The sequence below is a fragment of the Heterocephalus glaber genome, unplaced genomic scaffold (genome assembly GCF_053883595.1).
Source record: "Heterocephalus glaber isolate CG9 unplaced genomic scaffold, H.glaber_assembly_v1.0 deba00000546, whole genome shotgun sequence".
Taxonomy (NCBI): Eukaryota; Metazoa; Chordata; class Mammalia; order Rodentia; family Bathyergidae; genus Heterocephalus; species Heterocephalus glaber.
The window spans coordinates 14,270,316-14,287,514 of record NW_028258147.1 but is presented as its reverse complement, the minus strand read 5'-3'; the positions used below and the strand labels follow the sequence as shown (position 1 = coordinate 14,287,514).

General features: G+C 38.2%; 1 pseudogene; it reads left to right on the top strand.

Annotated features, from left to right (window-relative positions):
• The window catches only part of LOC147829628 (ubiquitin-protein ligase E3A pseudogene), a 19,715-nt pseudogene extending 2,516 nt beyond the window's left edge, over positions 1 to 17,199 (top strand).

The window sequence follows — 17,199 nt, the reverse complement described above, 5'->3', positions numbered from 1 at the left end:
TCCATAACTCAGTCTTACAGTATTTAAAGGGCCAGACACAATGATTTGCAACCTTCAGCATGGCGACTTCCTAAACTTTGGTTATTTTTATTCTGTACTTCTTTTAGGATCATGGAAGTATGGATAATCATTAGGGTGGTATGGTGTTTACAGCTAAACAGAGGAAAGGGAGTGGCTCACTTAGTTCCTCTGTTTCTAACTATACTATTACCTCCTGAGAGCCCTGGTCCACAAAAATCTTTGAGAGAAGTTGAAGTAGGAAGTTTCATCTTCTATAGCTACTTCCAGCTGAATGGGGACATTGGCCCTACTTATGAGGAGACTAAGGAACTCGTGCCCCAACTGATCTAGTTCAAGGGAGCTGAACTCTACCTAAAAGATTTCTTGATGAACGATGGACATGAAAGCAGGTTCTGATTTTGAATTATGGTCATCACCAGTAGTTTGACGGTTGTCAAACAAGAAGAAACAAATTTGAGTAAGAGATTAAGTATGTAAGATCTAAATAGTAATGGCTATGAAAAGCATCAATAAAGGCCATGTCCAGGACAGTTACCAAGACCCCCAATTCCAGATATTTGGCCAGTATATCCATGACTTAAATAGCTTTTTAAGAATCTTGGAAGCATGGCCAGCCAGTTTTTGTGCCATGCCTCTTACTATTTTAGACCTATTGATAAAGGAAGTACATTTTTTGTTTAGTGACAACATAGCCCTTTTGTTTCAGCTGTTAGGAGATCTAGTCCCCTATGATGTATAGCCACTGCTGCTGGTGAGGCTATTTGGTTTTGAAGGAAGCCAATACTCTGGGAAAGTTCATCTAGGCTGTCAGTAAGGTTCTTAGGTGGCTGTTGATGATAGGAGAAAGATGTGATTAGCTTTAAGGTCTCATGTAGGTAGTCACTGTTTATTTTCTCTATTAGAAGCAGTTTTTGAATCATCCATGATGATCCCTAAAGAAACAGAAAAGATCTAAAAGATGTCATGGTATAACTTGAAAGAGTAACATTGTCTGGCGCCTTTACCGTATGATCATCTGTATGATCACTTGGGGTTTGGCAGTCTGTAGGCAAGAATAAACAACTTTACCAAAAGCTTAAGGCACATATGACCAAAGCATGAGCACTAGAATGTAAAGGCAGATTGGGTAAGGAGGAATGTCCTTAAGGGATTGGAATAGCACTTGTAACCATCTGGCTCCTAGATCTGTCTGTAGATATAGCTAGAAACTGTCAGTAGGGGGCAGGGATTGGACCCTCTTTTATGTTTAGTCTATATTGCTGTTACTTTTACGTATCTTTGGTCATACTCCTCTGCTGGGTGTTCAAGACCAGGTTAAAGCGAGACATGTGTCAACCAAAATTTACATCTTGTTCTTTATCAAGGTCAGTTAAGCATTCCCAGGCATTACTTTTGGAATCATGTACAGCTCCTCTGTTAGTGTCAGCTGCCATGATGGGTAGTGGTCTTGCTTAACCATGTTTTTTGTTATTATTAATTTTTTATCAGTATATTTTAGGTATACAATATAATGACATTCATCATTGGAAATGTGCACCTTTATATAATCACTCTTGTTTCTTATTTTTCCCCATTCACCTGCCCTTCCTTCAACCCCTCCATCCCTCCCTATTTACAAAGACTTTGTTTCCATTTTTCATATTAATTCCTTTCCCTTCTTTCCTTTCCCTGACTCCTCCCAATTCCCCTTCTTCTTTGCACCTTTTCTTCCTATTTCACATTATCTATTATACCTTTTAGTCTTATTTACACTTTCAGTTACACCAGAGAAAATATTCAGTATTTACACATGTGCCCTATTTATTTCACTTAAGAGTATTGCCTCAATACGAATGCATTTAGCTATAAATGTTGCTAATTGTGACACAGCCCTGTCAGCATTTGTTTTTGGTTGATTTCATGATAGCAGCCTTTCTTTCTGGGGTGAGGTTGTTTTCATTTGCATCTCTCAAATGACCAGTGATGTTGAACATTTTTTCAAATGTTTATTTGCTATTTCTACTTCTTTGTCTGAGAAATGTCTGTTCATTTCAGATGCCATTTTCAGACTGGGTCTTTAAATTTGGTAGGTCTGATTTTTTTAAGTTCTTCATAGATTCTAGATAGTAGACCTTTGTCTGAGGAACAGCTCGTGAAAATTTTTTCCCACACTGTGAGTTGTCTCTTCATACTGTTGGTGGTTTCTCTTGCTGTGCTGAAGCTTTTTAATAAGAAGAGATCCCACTTGTTGATTGTTTGTGCTAGTTCAAAGGCAACTGAGGTCTTGTTCATAAAATCTTTCCCTACATCAGTGTCTTCAAGAGTTCTACCTAACCTCTGTTCCACCTGGTTCAGCATTTCTGCTTTAATATTTAATCCATTTTGATTTTAGTTTAGTGCATGGTGAGAGATATAGGTCTACTTTTAATCTTTGGCAAGTTGAAACCCAATTTTTCCAGCACCATTTTTAAAGAGGCTATCTTTCCTCCAGTGAGGGTGTTTGGCTCCTTTGTCAAAGATGGGGTGGCTGAGTGTGCCTGGTGTTATTTCTGTGTCTTCTAATCTGTTTCACCATCCTCAAATCTGTTTCTTTGCCAGTACCATCCTGTTTTTATCACAATAGCTTTGTAGTATAGTTTCAAGTTGGGAATTGTGATGCCCCCATCATGTCTCTGTTACCTGGAAGTGCTTTTGCTATTCTAGGTCTCTCCTTGTTCCAAATGAATTTTTGGATTGTTTTAACAAGATCCATTAAGTATGCTGTTGGAATTTCAATTGGGATTCCATTGAATCTATATAGCAGTTTTGGAAGTATGGTCATTTTCACTATGTTGACTCTTCCTACCCAGGAGCAAGTGATGTCTTTCCATTTTCTGATATCATCTTCAGTCTCTCTTTTCAGACTGCTATAGTTTTCAGAGAAGAGGTCTTTGATTTCTTTTGTTGCATTGATTCCTAGGTAGTTTAGTTTCTTGGATGCTATTGTGAAAGGAATTGTTTGCCCTATCTCTCTCTCAGTGAGTCTATTGTTCATGTAGAGGAAAGCTATTGATTTTTGTGTGTTGACCTTGTATGCTGCTACTTTACTGAATTTGGTTATTAAGTCTAGAAGACTTTTGGTGGAGTTCTTGGGGTCTTCTATATACAGTATCATGTCATCTGCAAATAATGACAGTTTGACTTCCTCATTTCCTATCTTTATTCCTTTTATTTCTTTCTCTTGTCTAATTGCTGAGGCTAATGTTTCCAAAGCTATATTGCACAAGAGTGGTGATAGTAGACATTCTTGTCTTGTTCCTGATTTTAGTGTGAAGGATTTCAGTTTTTGACCATTTAGTATGATATTGGCTATTGGTTTTTCATAGATGGCTTTTATCAGATTGAGGTAGAGACTGTCTATTCCAATTTTTTGTGACTTTTTATCATAAATGCATGTTGGATTTTGTGAAATGCTTTTTCTGCATCTATTGAGATGATCATATGGTTTTTATCCTTGGCTCTATTGATATAGTGTATTACATTGATTGATTTTCATATATTGAACCATCCTTGCATCCCTGGGATGAATCCCACTTGATCAGGGTGTATGATCTTCTTGATGATCTTCTGTATTCTATTTACCAGTATCTTATTAAGGATTTTTGCATCTGTGTTCATTAGTGAGATTGGCCTATAGTTCTGTTTTTCAGTTGGGTCTTTCTCTGCTTTGGGGATCAAGGTGATGCTTGTTTCCAGGGATGAAATAGGGAGAATTGCTTCCCTTTCAATTTCATTGAAGAGTTTAAACAGTGGCAGTAGTTCCTCTCTAAACATCTTGTAGAATTCAGCAGTGAAGCCATCAGGACTCAGACTTCTGTTAGTTGCTAAGCTTTTAACTATGTTTTCAATTTCATTGATTGATATTGGGTTGTTTAGAATTTTTAGGTCTCCTTTAAACTTTGATAATTTATACATATCTAGGAATCTGTCCATTTCTTCTGTGTTTTCCATCTTATTGCCATATAGGTTCTCAAAGTAGGTATTGATGATCCTCTGTATTTCTGCTGGATCTATTGTAGTTTCACCCTTTTCATTCCTAATTGCATGGATTTGGGCCTTTTCTTTCCTTTTTCTGACAAGGATGGCTAAGGGTTTGTCAATTTTGTTTATTCTTTCAAAGAACCAACCCTTTGTTTCATTGATTTTTTTGTATTCTTCTCTTTGTCTCCATTGCATTGATTTTTTGCTCTGATCTTTATAATTTCCTTCCTTGTATGAGCTTTGGGTTTGTCCTGCTCTTCCTTTTCTAAAAGCTTGAGGATCAGCATCAGGTTGTTTTATTGGGCTTGCTCTGTTTTCCTAATATGAGTATTCACTGCTATGAATTTCCCTGGTAAGACTGCTTTCATTGTGTCCCATAGATTGAGATATGTTGTATTGTCATTGTCATTTAATTGAAGGAACTGTCTAATTTCTTCTTTAATTTCCTCTGTGACCCATTGGTTATTCAGAAGTGTGTTGTTCAATTTCCATGTCTTTATGAAATTCTTGTGGTTTCTTTTGCTATTGATTTCTAGTTTTATCACAGTATAGTCTGATAATGTACAGGGGATGACTTCAATTCCTTTGCACTTACTTAAACATGTTCACAACAGCTGATGGCTGGGCCAAATGGAGCCTGTTGGGCCGAGTGGTGCCGAGCAGTTGCAGGATGACCAGGACCTGCTTGCTCTGGCTTGCTCCACCAGTTTTCCACCTGCCACCAGGACAGGGTGAGGAGGACCCCCCTGGGCAGTCCCACAAGCTGACAGCTCAGCAGCGAGGGCACCTCCAACAATGGTCCTCCCACCCCCAGCCTCTGACCTTTTGGCTGTGCCTCTACTTGGTTACACACTACAGAGGCACAGGGGGACAAAAGCCATTGTCCTGAGCTTCAGAAGTGAACAATAGAGAGAGTGCCTGTCTCAGGCTCCCTGATGAAAACAAGCCCACTGGAAAAGTGAAGGGAATCTCTGCAATAAAGGCACACCAGACCACAGCAATTGGTAAATGGAGGGATTATCAGCTCCCATCGGAAACTGGACTTTTTTCAGGGGAAAAGCAGCTGAAACCTGCAGTAGAAACTCGCAGAGTGCAACCCTGCAGGAGGACAGGGAGCTCATCTTGGGACTTGCAACCAGAAATCTGCCTGAATCTCACGGGTCTGGGACTAGTTTACTGAGACTCATTGACTTATAACTGCACACTGCTGCCCATATTGTCTATTGTGACAGCAGAGACACACTTTGAAGGTGGCCCTTTAATTTTTAAAGGTGATAGATTAATAACTACCACAAATTGTCATTCTTTAAGAGGTTTTTGATGCTATAGTGTTGCTGACTGTATGACTTGGACTAAAGTGTCATGATTGATCTAAACAGTTTTCCTTCCTGGTATAATGAAAATGAGATAGCCTCAGATTCATTAGAGACTCAAAACCTAAAGACCAGCTATATCTGGTAGACACCTCTGAGAAGCAATCATTCCATAAGGGTTTTAAACAGATCAACAAAGATACTTACAATAAACAATTTCAAAATATCAACCCAGGAACTAAACCAGGGACAAAAACAAAAATGAGAAACTATTTAAGCAAGTCACAAACCCAGACTTCCACCCCACAAAAGGCAATTTCTGGGGGAAATGAGGTACAAAGTCTGATAATTAACCACTTGGAAACCTTGAACTGATAGCACAGGAAGTAACAAAACAGATGAATGAGGCTCTAGAAAAATTCAAGCAGAAATAATCTCCCAGATAACTACAGAAATTGTGAGCAGAGTGAAAGACATGATTAGAGGCTCTAGAACAGAAACTGATAAAAAAATAGATGAGCTCAGAAACATGCTGGAAGTCAGGAATGCCCAGCATAAGAAAGAAATGGAAACCACGATCACCCAACATAAGAAAAAATGGGAATCCATGAAACAGATTCAAACAGATATTCAGGAGATTAAAAACTCCACTGAAAGCATGCAGAGCAGATTAAGAGAATGTGAAGATAGAATATCAGATATAGAAGACAGGATTGCAGTGAAGAACCATGAAAACAGAGATTTCTTAAAAATAGTAAGGGACCATGAGAAATCAATTCAACAGCTGCTAGATGATGCAAAGAAGAATTACATAAGACTGATAGGAGTCCACAAAAAAACAGGAGAAAGTACAATTGATATAAAAAAACTGTTCACAGAAGTAATAGTAGAAAACTTCCCAGATAGAGGAGAATTGGACATACAGGTAAGTGAGGCATATAGAATTCCACCCAACCATGATCAAAAAAAAAATCTACCCCTAGACATATAATAGTCAAGATCCCAGAAACCCAACAGAAGAACAAAATCCTACAAGCAGAGAAAAGAAACAAATCACCTATAAAGGAAAGCCCATCAGAATCATGGCAGACTTCTCAACACAAACTCTCAAATCAAGGAGAGCCTGGAGTGAAGTACTTCAAGCCCTAAAAGAAAATAACTTCTAACCTAGACTGTTGTATCCTGCAAAATTATCTTTCAAAATTGATGGGGAAATTAGATACTTCCATGACAAAGAATACCTGAGAAATTTCATGAACACCAAACCAGCACTCCAAACAATTCTAAGCAATAGCCTAGAAAAAGGCAATGAAGGTCACAACTCCATGAGGCTCAACAGAGGGAAGCCACTAGGCAACGTAAGAAACTAAAGGGAAAGGGGGAAAAAGAAATAAGAGCCAACAACAGTAAAACATCATGACAAGGATGAGTCAATATCTCTCAATTATAACTATCAATGTTAATGGCCTCAATTCACCAATCAAAAGAAGTCGAATGACAGAATGGATTAAGAAGCAAAATCCAGCAATATGCTGTATACAAGAAACACACCTAACTCAAATAGAAATTCATAGACTGAAAGTAAAAGGATGGAAAATAGCTCTCCACATGACAGGAACCCAGAAAAAAGAAGGGATAGCAATCTTATTTGCAGACAAAGTAGATTTCAAACCAAAACTAATTAAGAGAGACAAAGATGGTCATTACATCCTTGTGAAGGGAACAATCCAAGAGGAAGAGATGACAATCCTAAATATGTATGCACCAAATACGAATGCCCCCAACTATACAAAACAAATATTAATGGACATGAAAAACCAAGTAAGCACTAATACAGTTGTAGTGGGGGAACTCAATACCCCACTATCACAAATAGACATCATCTAGACAAAAAATTAGCAACAAAATTCTAGAACTGAACCAAGCTATTGAACAAATGGACTTAATAGATGTTTACAAAGTGTTCTATCCCACAAAATCAGAATACACATTCTTTTCAGGTGCACACTGGTAGTTCACCAAAATAGACCACATGTTAGCTCACAGGACATGTCTAAGTCAATGTAAAAGAACTGAAATTACCCCCTGTATATTATCAGACCACAGTGCAATAAAATTGGAGATCAATAACATGAGAAACTGCAAAACTCCCACAAACACCTGGAAATTGAATAACACCCTCCTGAACAACCAATAGGTCACAGAGGAAATTAAAGAAGAAATTAGACAGTTTCTACAAGTAAATGATGATGCCAGTACAAAATTTAGTAATCTATGGGACACAATGAAAGCAGTTCTATGTGGGAAATTCATAGCAGTGAATGCCCTTATTAGGAAAACAGAGAGAACTCAAATAATCTAATGCAGAACCTCAAACTCCTAGAAAAAGGAGAGAAAAACAAACCCAAAACCTGCACAAGAGAGGAAATTATAAAGATCAGAGCAGAAATCAATGCAATGGAGGCTAAGAGAACAATACAAAAAAATCAGTGAATCAAAGAGTTGGTTTTTTGACAGACAAATAAAATCGATAAGCCTTTAGCCAACCTTATCAAAAAAAGGAAATAAAAGACTCAAATCCATGCAATTAAGAATGAAAAAGGGGAAGTCACAACAGACCCAGCAGAAATCCAGAGAATCATCAATACCTCCTTTGAGAACCTGTACTCTAATAAAATGGAAAACACAGAAGAAATGGACAGATTCCTAGACACATTCAAATTGCCAAAGTTAAATGAAGAAGATATAGAAATTCTAAACACCCCAATTACAATGAGTGAAATTGAAAATGTAATAAAAATTTTACCAACAAAGAAAAGCCCAGGTCTGGATGGCTTCACTGCTGAATTCTACAAGACATTTAAAGAAGAACTAATGCCATTACTCTTTAAACTCATCAAGGAAATTTAAAGGGAAGCAAAGCTTCCAAACTCATTCCTGAAAGCAAGTGTGACTTTGATTCCAAAACTAGGGTAAGTCCCAACCCAAAAAGAGAACTACGGGCCAATCTCCCTAATAAACATAGATGCAAAAGTCCTCAACAAGATACTGGCAAACAGAATACAGAGGGTCATCAAGAAGATCATACACCATGACCAAGTCAGATTTATCCCAGGGAGCCAAGGATGGCTCAACATACATAAATCAATAAATGTAATACACTATATTAACAGAGTCAAGGACAAAAACCATATGATCATCTCAATAGATGCAGAAAAGGCATTTGACAAAATCCAACACCCATTCATGATAAAAATCCTACAGTAAACTGGAATAGAAGGTCTTTATCTCAACCTGATTAATGCTATCTATGAAAAACCAACAGCCAACATCATACTAAATGGTCAAAAACTGAAAACTTTCATGCTGAAATCAGGAACAAGACAAGGATCCCCACTATCACCACTCTTGTTCAATATAGTCCTGGAAACATTAGCCACAGAAATTAGAAAAGAGAAAGAAATAAAAGGAATAAAGATAGGAAAGGAAGAAGTGAAACTGTCATTATTTGCTGATGATATGATACTTTACATAGAAGACCCAAAAAACTCTACCAAAAGACTTCTGGACTTAATTGACAGATTCAGTAGAGTAGCTGAATATAAAGTCAACACTCAAAAAACAATAGCCTTCTTATACACAAATAGCAGACTCATTGAGAGAGAAATTAGGGAAACAATTCCTTTTACAATAGCATCCAAAAAAATGAAATATCTAGGAATCAATCTAACAAAGGAAGCAAAAGACCTCTACACTGAAAACTACAGCACTCTGAAAAAGGAGATCGAGGAGGATATAAAAAAATGAAAAGACATCCCTTGTTCCTGGGTAGGAAGAACCAATATAGTGAAAATGGCCATACTTCCAAAACTGCTGTATAGATTTAATGCAATGCTGATTGAAATTCCAACAATACACTTCACAGAACTAGAGAAAATAATCCAAAAATTCATTTGGAGCGAGAAGAGACCTGGAATAGCAAAAGCAATTCTAGGAAACAGAGACATGGCAGGGGGTATCACAATCCCTAACTTGAAACTATACTACAAAGCTACTGTGATAAAAACAGCATGGTACTGGCAAAAGAACAGAACTGAGGATCAGTGGAATAGATTAGAAGATGCAGAAACAGCTCCAGACATACTCAGCCACCTCATCTTTGACAAAGGAGCCAACAACCCTCATCAGAGGGAAGATAGCCTATTTAATAAATGGAGTTGGAAAAACTGTATTTCAACCTGCCAAAGATTAAAACTAGATCCATACCTATCACCATGCACTAAACTAAGATCAAAGTGGATTAAAGATCTAAATATTAAAACAGAAACACTAAACTTGCTGGAAGATAAGTTAGGTAGAACTCTTGAAGATATTGGCATAGGAAAAGACTTTATGAACAATACCTCAGTAGCATGGGAACTAGCAGAAAGAATCAACAACTGGGATTTCATCTTATTGAAAAGCTTTTGCACTGCAAGAGAAACCACCAACAGAGCTAATAGACAACCTACAATGTGGGAAAAAATTTTTAGCAGCTGTAACTCAAAGGGCTACTATCTATAATATATAAAAAACTGAAAAAAATCAGGCCCCCCAAATTCAAAGACCCAATTCAAAAATGGGCATTTGAAATGAACAGGCATTTCTCAGGCAAAGGAGTAAAAGCAGCAAATAAATGTATGAAAAAATGTTCAACATCACTGGTCATTCAAGAGTTGCAGATGAAAACAACACTGAGATTCCACCTCACCCCAGAAAGAATGGCTGCTATCAAGAAATCAACCAATAACAAATGCTGGCATGGTTGTGGGGAAAGAGGAACCCTGCTTCATTGTTGGTGGGAGCACAGACTGGTGTGACCACTGTGGAAATCAGTGTGGAGATACCTCAAAGAACTAGGGCTGGAAGTCCCATTTGGCCCAGCTATTTCCCTGCTGGGTATTGTCCCCAAAGAATTAAAAGAATCATACCACAGAGATATATGTGTACCCATGTTTATTGCGGCACAGTTTGTAATAGCTAAAGCTTGGAAACAGCCCAAGTGCCCATTAACTGGAAACTGGGTAAAGAACATGTGGTTTTTTAATAAAATGAAGTACTACTCAGCCATAAAGAATGAGAAACCAGAGTCATTTATAGCTAAATGGATGCATATTGAGGTCATACTCTTAAGTGAAATAAATAAGACACAAGTGTGTAAATACCAAATAGTTTCTCTAGTGTGAGAAACTGAGAGTGTAAATAAGGACTAAAAGGATTAATAAATAATAATTGATACTTTGAAATAAGAAAAAGTCCAAAGGGGTAGGGGTGGTGGGAGGGGAAGGGGAAAGGAAAGAATGGAAAGGAAAAATTATGAGAAAAAAAATGGAAATGAAGTATGTAAATAGGGAAGGGTTTAGGAGTGAAGGGTGTACAGGTAATGGGGAAAAAATAAGAACCAAGATACATCATGTACAGGTACAAGCACCCAAAAATAAATGTAAATATATTGTATACCTAAAATGTACCAATAAAAGAATTTAAGAAAAAAAAATAGAAAATTAAACATGTTCACAAGTGCACTTGAGTGGTGGCATGGCAGCCTGTAAAGCTCAGCTCCTCAGCACTGTGTGGGCTCTGCTTCTCAGTGCTGGGGGTGGTGGTTTGGTGGCCCAAAATGCTTGGTCCTTGGTGCCAGGGGTCTCTGCTCCTTTGTGCTGGGGGCAGTGGTACAACCATGGAGTTTGACCATGAAAGCATGGGAGAATTTTTCCTCTTTGATGACCATCCTTTTTGACACACTGTGTATTAGTTGACTCCTGTCTCCCTCTTCAGCCGGTTGGGTGACTCTCCGAAGTTTTAGGATCCTGTAGAGAAGTAAGTTCCCTCACATCCTTGGTCTTTGTTGATGTTGAAGAACCAGGGACAACATATTAGCTACTTTTTAAACCCAGTTACTTTTTTGACATTGGTCTCCAAGCCTTAATTGGTGAACAACCAGAAGGTCAGTTGCACCAGTATTGAAATGGGAGCAGTGAGTTTAACTATTATATCTCATCTGGATATCAAGAACTTTGAAATATAAAGTATAGCCAGGGGACTGTTATTTTTTTTTTTACCAGTCATGGTTGTCTTAGAAGTTGAATTCCTGCAGATTGCTAACAGATAACAATTACAAAGTTTTACAGAGAAAACTTGAAAGCAAGTCCCATGCAGCTTTTCAATATGACAGTCATGATGACTTTATTATCTTTGAAACACATTTAAATATCCATATTAGTATAGAATAGCATTTTTAGTCAGTCATCTCCATCTAATCTCAAGACATTAAATGACACAAAGAAACTCTTACCTAATTTTCTATCCTTGTATAAGATGCCATTGAAAAAGAATGCACCTACCCATGGATGCACCCAACAAATTTTCAATGTCTAGCCTTCAAACTTTATCATGTGACATTTTCTGGACTGCTCAGAGCTTGATCATCTCCAAGTATAGTGACACATACACAATGCATACATAACACGAGTCTTGCCCCTTTTTTAAAAAAAGTTATTATTTGGCTAGTAGTCTTATGCTGGTCTGACATGCACCTCTCATCACAAGCAACTAGAACACAAATAAGAGAAAGGCAAATATCTGAGTCTAAAGGAAAGGTTATAGACAACCCTTGTTTTACATGTTTGAAAACCTATGCACCCAGAAGGCATGAATACGTTTAGTACACCATGCGATTAGTAATAATGAGTATCATAGCTATATGGAAACCTTTGCCTCTTAATTTAGTTTTGTACCATGAGTATATTAATAAGAAAATCTTATTGTTTTACCCACAGTAAATTTAACCTTTTGATGATAACCCATGTAAACATATTACAATAATATAGTTAGCAATGTTTACTAGGGTGTGCCTCCTATAAAGCTATGGAAATTACTGAGGGTCCCATTAGTGAATAAAGACTGGAATAAATGTTTCCAGGTGGCTGCTTCTTTATTCATCAAGGAGAATCTTGTCCAGCAGTTTTCTCAAGCCCAAGGGGTTCCCATATAGTTATCTTAAATTTAGATGACCTATGAGAACTGGATCATAACAATTAACACATTAGTCTCGACCAGTGAAAGACTCCTAAGATATTGTACACAGACAACAATTGGCATTGTATTTGTTTTTTGGGGGGGCAGGGAGATTTTTTGGTACTGGGGATTGAACTCGGAATCTTGCAGTTTTGAGGTAGGTGGGGACACCACTGAGCTAAATTCCCAGCCAGCATTACATTTGTAAAACCAATCTTGACAGCATTTTGAATAACTGGTAACCTGGGTGGAAGCATGTCCTTAACTTTAATGACACTTATTTTATCTATAGGCTGACTTAAATTGTAGACATAAATATTTTAACCTATATAAACCGTTTTCCATGGACATCCCCAGACTGACAAAAACAAGAAAATAAATTGTTGAGCTCAAACAAAAACAGCCTTAGGTGTTGCGACTGGTCATTAACACAAATTGAATACACAGATGGACAAGCACACATAAGACAATTGTTTATAAACTAGAGTGCACTCAGTTGTATTTGGACATGGACTTTTTATGAATCAGATACAACTATTATTTTAGTAAGTGTAGTAAATAAGAGTGTAGCAAGACTATTCACACAATTTACTTCGAGGGAGCAAACTGCTTTACTTACCTGATTTATCAGAGTGGTTGGTGTTTTCTTTCTGAAAAGAAACTTGAGGTAGTCTATTGGTTCACAGGTGTATGAAGTTTGTTGTCCTTCTTTGTCTTTTAGTGTCTCAGACAGTTTGGGTTTTTCCCTGCAGAGATGACTCTAACTAGCTATTTCCTGTATCCTAATGGCAAAAGAAGTGGTTAATAGGCTTGTGAGATCTGTATTAGGCAATATTTTCCTGATGGCTTGACTACTGGTAAAATGAGTTTATTACCTGGGGACTGGCATGATAGCAGTTAATCCTGTAGCCAAAATCTTATCAATAATAGGCTTTAACTCCAGTCTAGCTTCTTTCTTAAAGAAATACCATTTTTCTGTGTTAGGATCCTGTAGCCAAATGACTACGAGTGGTCTTGACAACCCTCTCCCTGGAGTGCCATCATACCATACCTGGAGATCAACTCCTGGCAGAGACACTGGGCTCCATGGGGTCAGGCTGGCTAGGCCTTCAGAAAGTAGGACATGTGTTGCTAGAGGTTTGACTATCAGAGTAGCTCTTTGTAGGAAGAGTATATCTCTTTCAAATATTGTTATGGGGCACTCTGTTATTCCCATGAAAGCAGCTTGGAAAAGGAAATCTTCCTAATTGCAGTTTAGAGTAGGGGTAAATAAAGCTGTTCAATTACTTCCTTAAGGCTTCAATTACTTCCACAATAGCTTTAGAATAGGATGAAAGCTCACCCCAGTAAGAAACTAGAACTGAATAAGTCTTGCCAGTGTCACAGAGGAGTGTATCCTGTTTTCCCAAGCCTCAAAGTTACCCAAGCCTCTTGTGGAGTAATTATGATACTCTTTGAAAGGAGTCTCGTAGGCTGCCTCAGGCACCATAACCACTCACTGTGCAGGCTCCCTTCCCTTGCCACTATGGTGAGGGGTGACCTCATCCCTCTCTGGGAATGGGAGTAGTCTCTTCCAATGCCAAGGGTCATCATCCATGTTCTGATAGATCTGACAAGGGCTAGGTGGTTTCTGAGGACATTTCTTTGCTCAGTGGCCTGTTCATTTGCACTGCTGAATATCTGTAACTGAAAAAGGAACAAACACAGAGACTATATCATTGGTGCTTACCACCTCTCAAAGGGGGCAGAACGGGGGTGGGCTTAAACTTGATTTACCTGAATCTGGAGCCCTATGAAGTAGACCAAGAACTAGTATGAGGCGGACTCAGGGGATGGCCTTTTTCTCCTGAGAGTACTGACTGAGTAGGTTGCTGAGGAGTTAGTCTGTGGAAAGGAGGAGCTGACAGCGAAAAGTCTTCTGGAGCATAAGCTCCTGAGAGATGATGGTTTTTAGGGTACAGATCAGGCCTCTGGTAGAGGGCCATAAAGGCTTGAACACAGGGCATCTTTGACCAATTTTCTTGTTCCTTACAGTAAGACGTAATTGAAATATAGCATTATATTTTAGGCTGTCGAGGGGTGGCATGTCTTGTTTTCCCCAAGTGGATACATAGGCCATTTTTTATTATACAGGAGTATAAGATGATCTCTTTGAATGGGCTTAGTGTGGAGCTTGTTACAATGGTTAAGAAGATACCTGAGTAGGAACTCAGAAGGAACAGATGATGTTGTTCCCATCTGTAGATAGAAAGAATAAAAATTAGGATCTAGGATTCTAGTAGCCTCATCCCTAGATTAGTCCTCACTGGTGGGGACTTGACAGGGACTCTTCTGTTAGTCTGAGTCTTTCAGACCCAGAAGTGTGACCTGGTAAGGCTGAATTCTTTTTTAGCCCACCCTCCCCAGGGGTTTAATATGGCTAGCTGAATTTCTAAACATTCAGTCCTCAGGGGATTTTACCATGAAAGGCTGAATTTAAGGCCTTCAACCCACTAGAGTTTTCACCTGGGAAGGCTGAATTTCTTGGGACTGGATATTTCCAGTTCTAAGTGATCAGCAGTGCTACTTCCTTGGACCCCTATAAACACAACTCATCTTCTGTTTGAAGAGCCCAGAAGTAGGATGCCTTACTGGCTGGATGTCCCTTGGACAATTAAAAAGGGAACAAGACACATTCCCTAGAGAAAATTCAATTTGCTATATCAAGCTACAAAGCATATATGTCTGGTGACAGAATCTCAAAATGAAAGTCAGGCACTGTGCCATTTCAGACAGCAGCATAAACTCAAAGCCGTAGTTATCACAATGAAAGCAAAACTTAGTAAAAGGGAGATCAAATCAGTCTCAGCAAACTACCCTAGGAGGCAACAGTTTTATGTGGTGGGCTTTGAGACCCAGAGAAGATGAGCCAGCTAGAGCTGACTGAAATTTCTTTTTCCATAATGGGAGTCAATGAACCTGCAAACTTATTTTAAAAGGGTGGTTTATGTTCTTTATTTCAGCCTTGGGGACCACAGACCCAACCCAGTGATAGACTCAGGTGGTAGGACTGCAGGGCCTTCGCTCCTAATCATTGCCTTAATTGCTATCCTGCACAGAATTAAAGAGCCCAATTTTCTAGGAAAACATGTCTCACAGTGGAAAAGAAATGGCTAAATAGGAATTTCACCATATACACTTCATCTTCCCTACAGTGATTGTGTGTTAGGGTTTAAAAAGTAATATCCCAAATGCCTTTCAGTACACTGAACACATAGAACAAAGGAAATTGGAAAGCCAAAGAAGCTGTCTCAGAACTAAGATCCCTCTGACCTTCCTTCCCTGCTCCCCACCCTTAAGGGCAGGGAAAAGCTTTTCTTTGAAATTCCTTTATCTCCTAAAGGTGGATCTGCCGAAAACAAAAAATAAAAAATTTTAAAATAGAATACAACTGCTTTCAATACTCTTACTGAAATTTCATTATTAAAGGAAGACTAGACTCATCACAAAGGAAGAGACTGAAAATCAGCCATTACCCCCACAGCCTGGAGAATCTGGTCATAGATCATTCTCTGTTGTTCAGGCCCATTTGTCTCCCATAAAAATTATTTACTATTCCTCTGTGTTGCCTGCATCCCCAATTTCTGTCTTCCCTGTGAAGAAGGATACATAAAATTCTGAGAATCATTAAATTATTAGGTACTCACTTTCCTGTAATACTCCCATGTACTTAAATAAGTTTGTATGCTTTTTTTTCCTGCTAATCTGTCTATTGCCAGTTTATTTCAGATTTATAGACACAAGCCTTCAGAGAGAGAAGAGAGAAATTCTCTTTGCCCCTACATGTACAAGAATCATTTTGATCCAATCAAGTTTCATTCAAGTAGAAAACTGAAAAATGAAAGCTCTATATTCTGCTTAATGATTCTAGAGAAAAGAAAAGAAGATTGAATCAACTGAAGTAAGAATTGTAGTCACATATGATGAATCTACAAAGTTATTTTGGTTTAATCCGACTTCTTTTGAAACTGAGGGTCAGTTTACTCTGATTGGCATAGTACTGGGTCTGATAGTTACAATAACTGCATCCTGGATGTTCATTTCCCCATGGTTGTATACAGGAAGCTAATGGGGAAAAAAGGAACTTTTCGTGACTTGGGAGACTCCCACCCAGTTTTACATCAGAGTTTAAAAGACTTATTGGAATATGAAGGGAATGTGGAAGATGACATGATGATCATTTTCCAGATATCATAGATAGATCTTTTTGGTAACCCAATGATGTGTAATCTAAAGGAAAATGGTGACAAAATTCCAATTACAAATGAGAACAGGAAGGAATTTGTCAATCTTTATTTTGACTGCATTCTCAGTAAATCAGTAGAAAAACAGTTCAAGGCTTTTCACAGAGATTTTCATATGGTGACCAATGAACCTCCCTTAAAGTACTTATTCAGACCAGAAAAATTGAATTGCTTATATGTGGAAGCTGGAATCTAGATTTCCAGGCACTAGAAGAAACTACAGAATATGACAGTGGCTATACAAGGGACTCTGTTGTGATTTGGGAATTCTGAGAAATTGTTCATTCATTTACTGATGATCAGAAAAGACTCTTCTTGAAGTTTACAATGGGCACAGACAGAGCACCTGTCGGAGGACTAGGAAAATTAAGGTGATTATAGCCAAAAATGGCCCAGACACAGAAATGTTACCTACATCTCATACTTGCTTTAATTTCCTTTTACTTCTGGAATATTCAAGCAAAGAAAAACTTAAAGAGAGATTGTTGAAGGCCATCACATATGCCAAAGGATTTGGCATGCTGTAA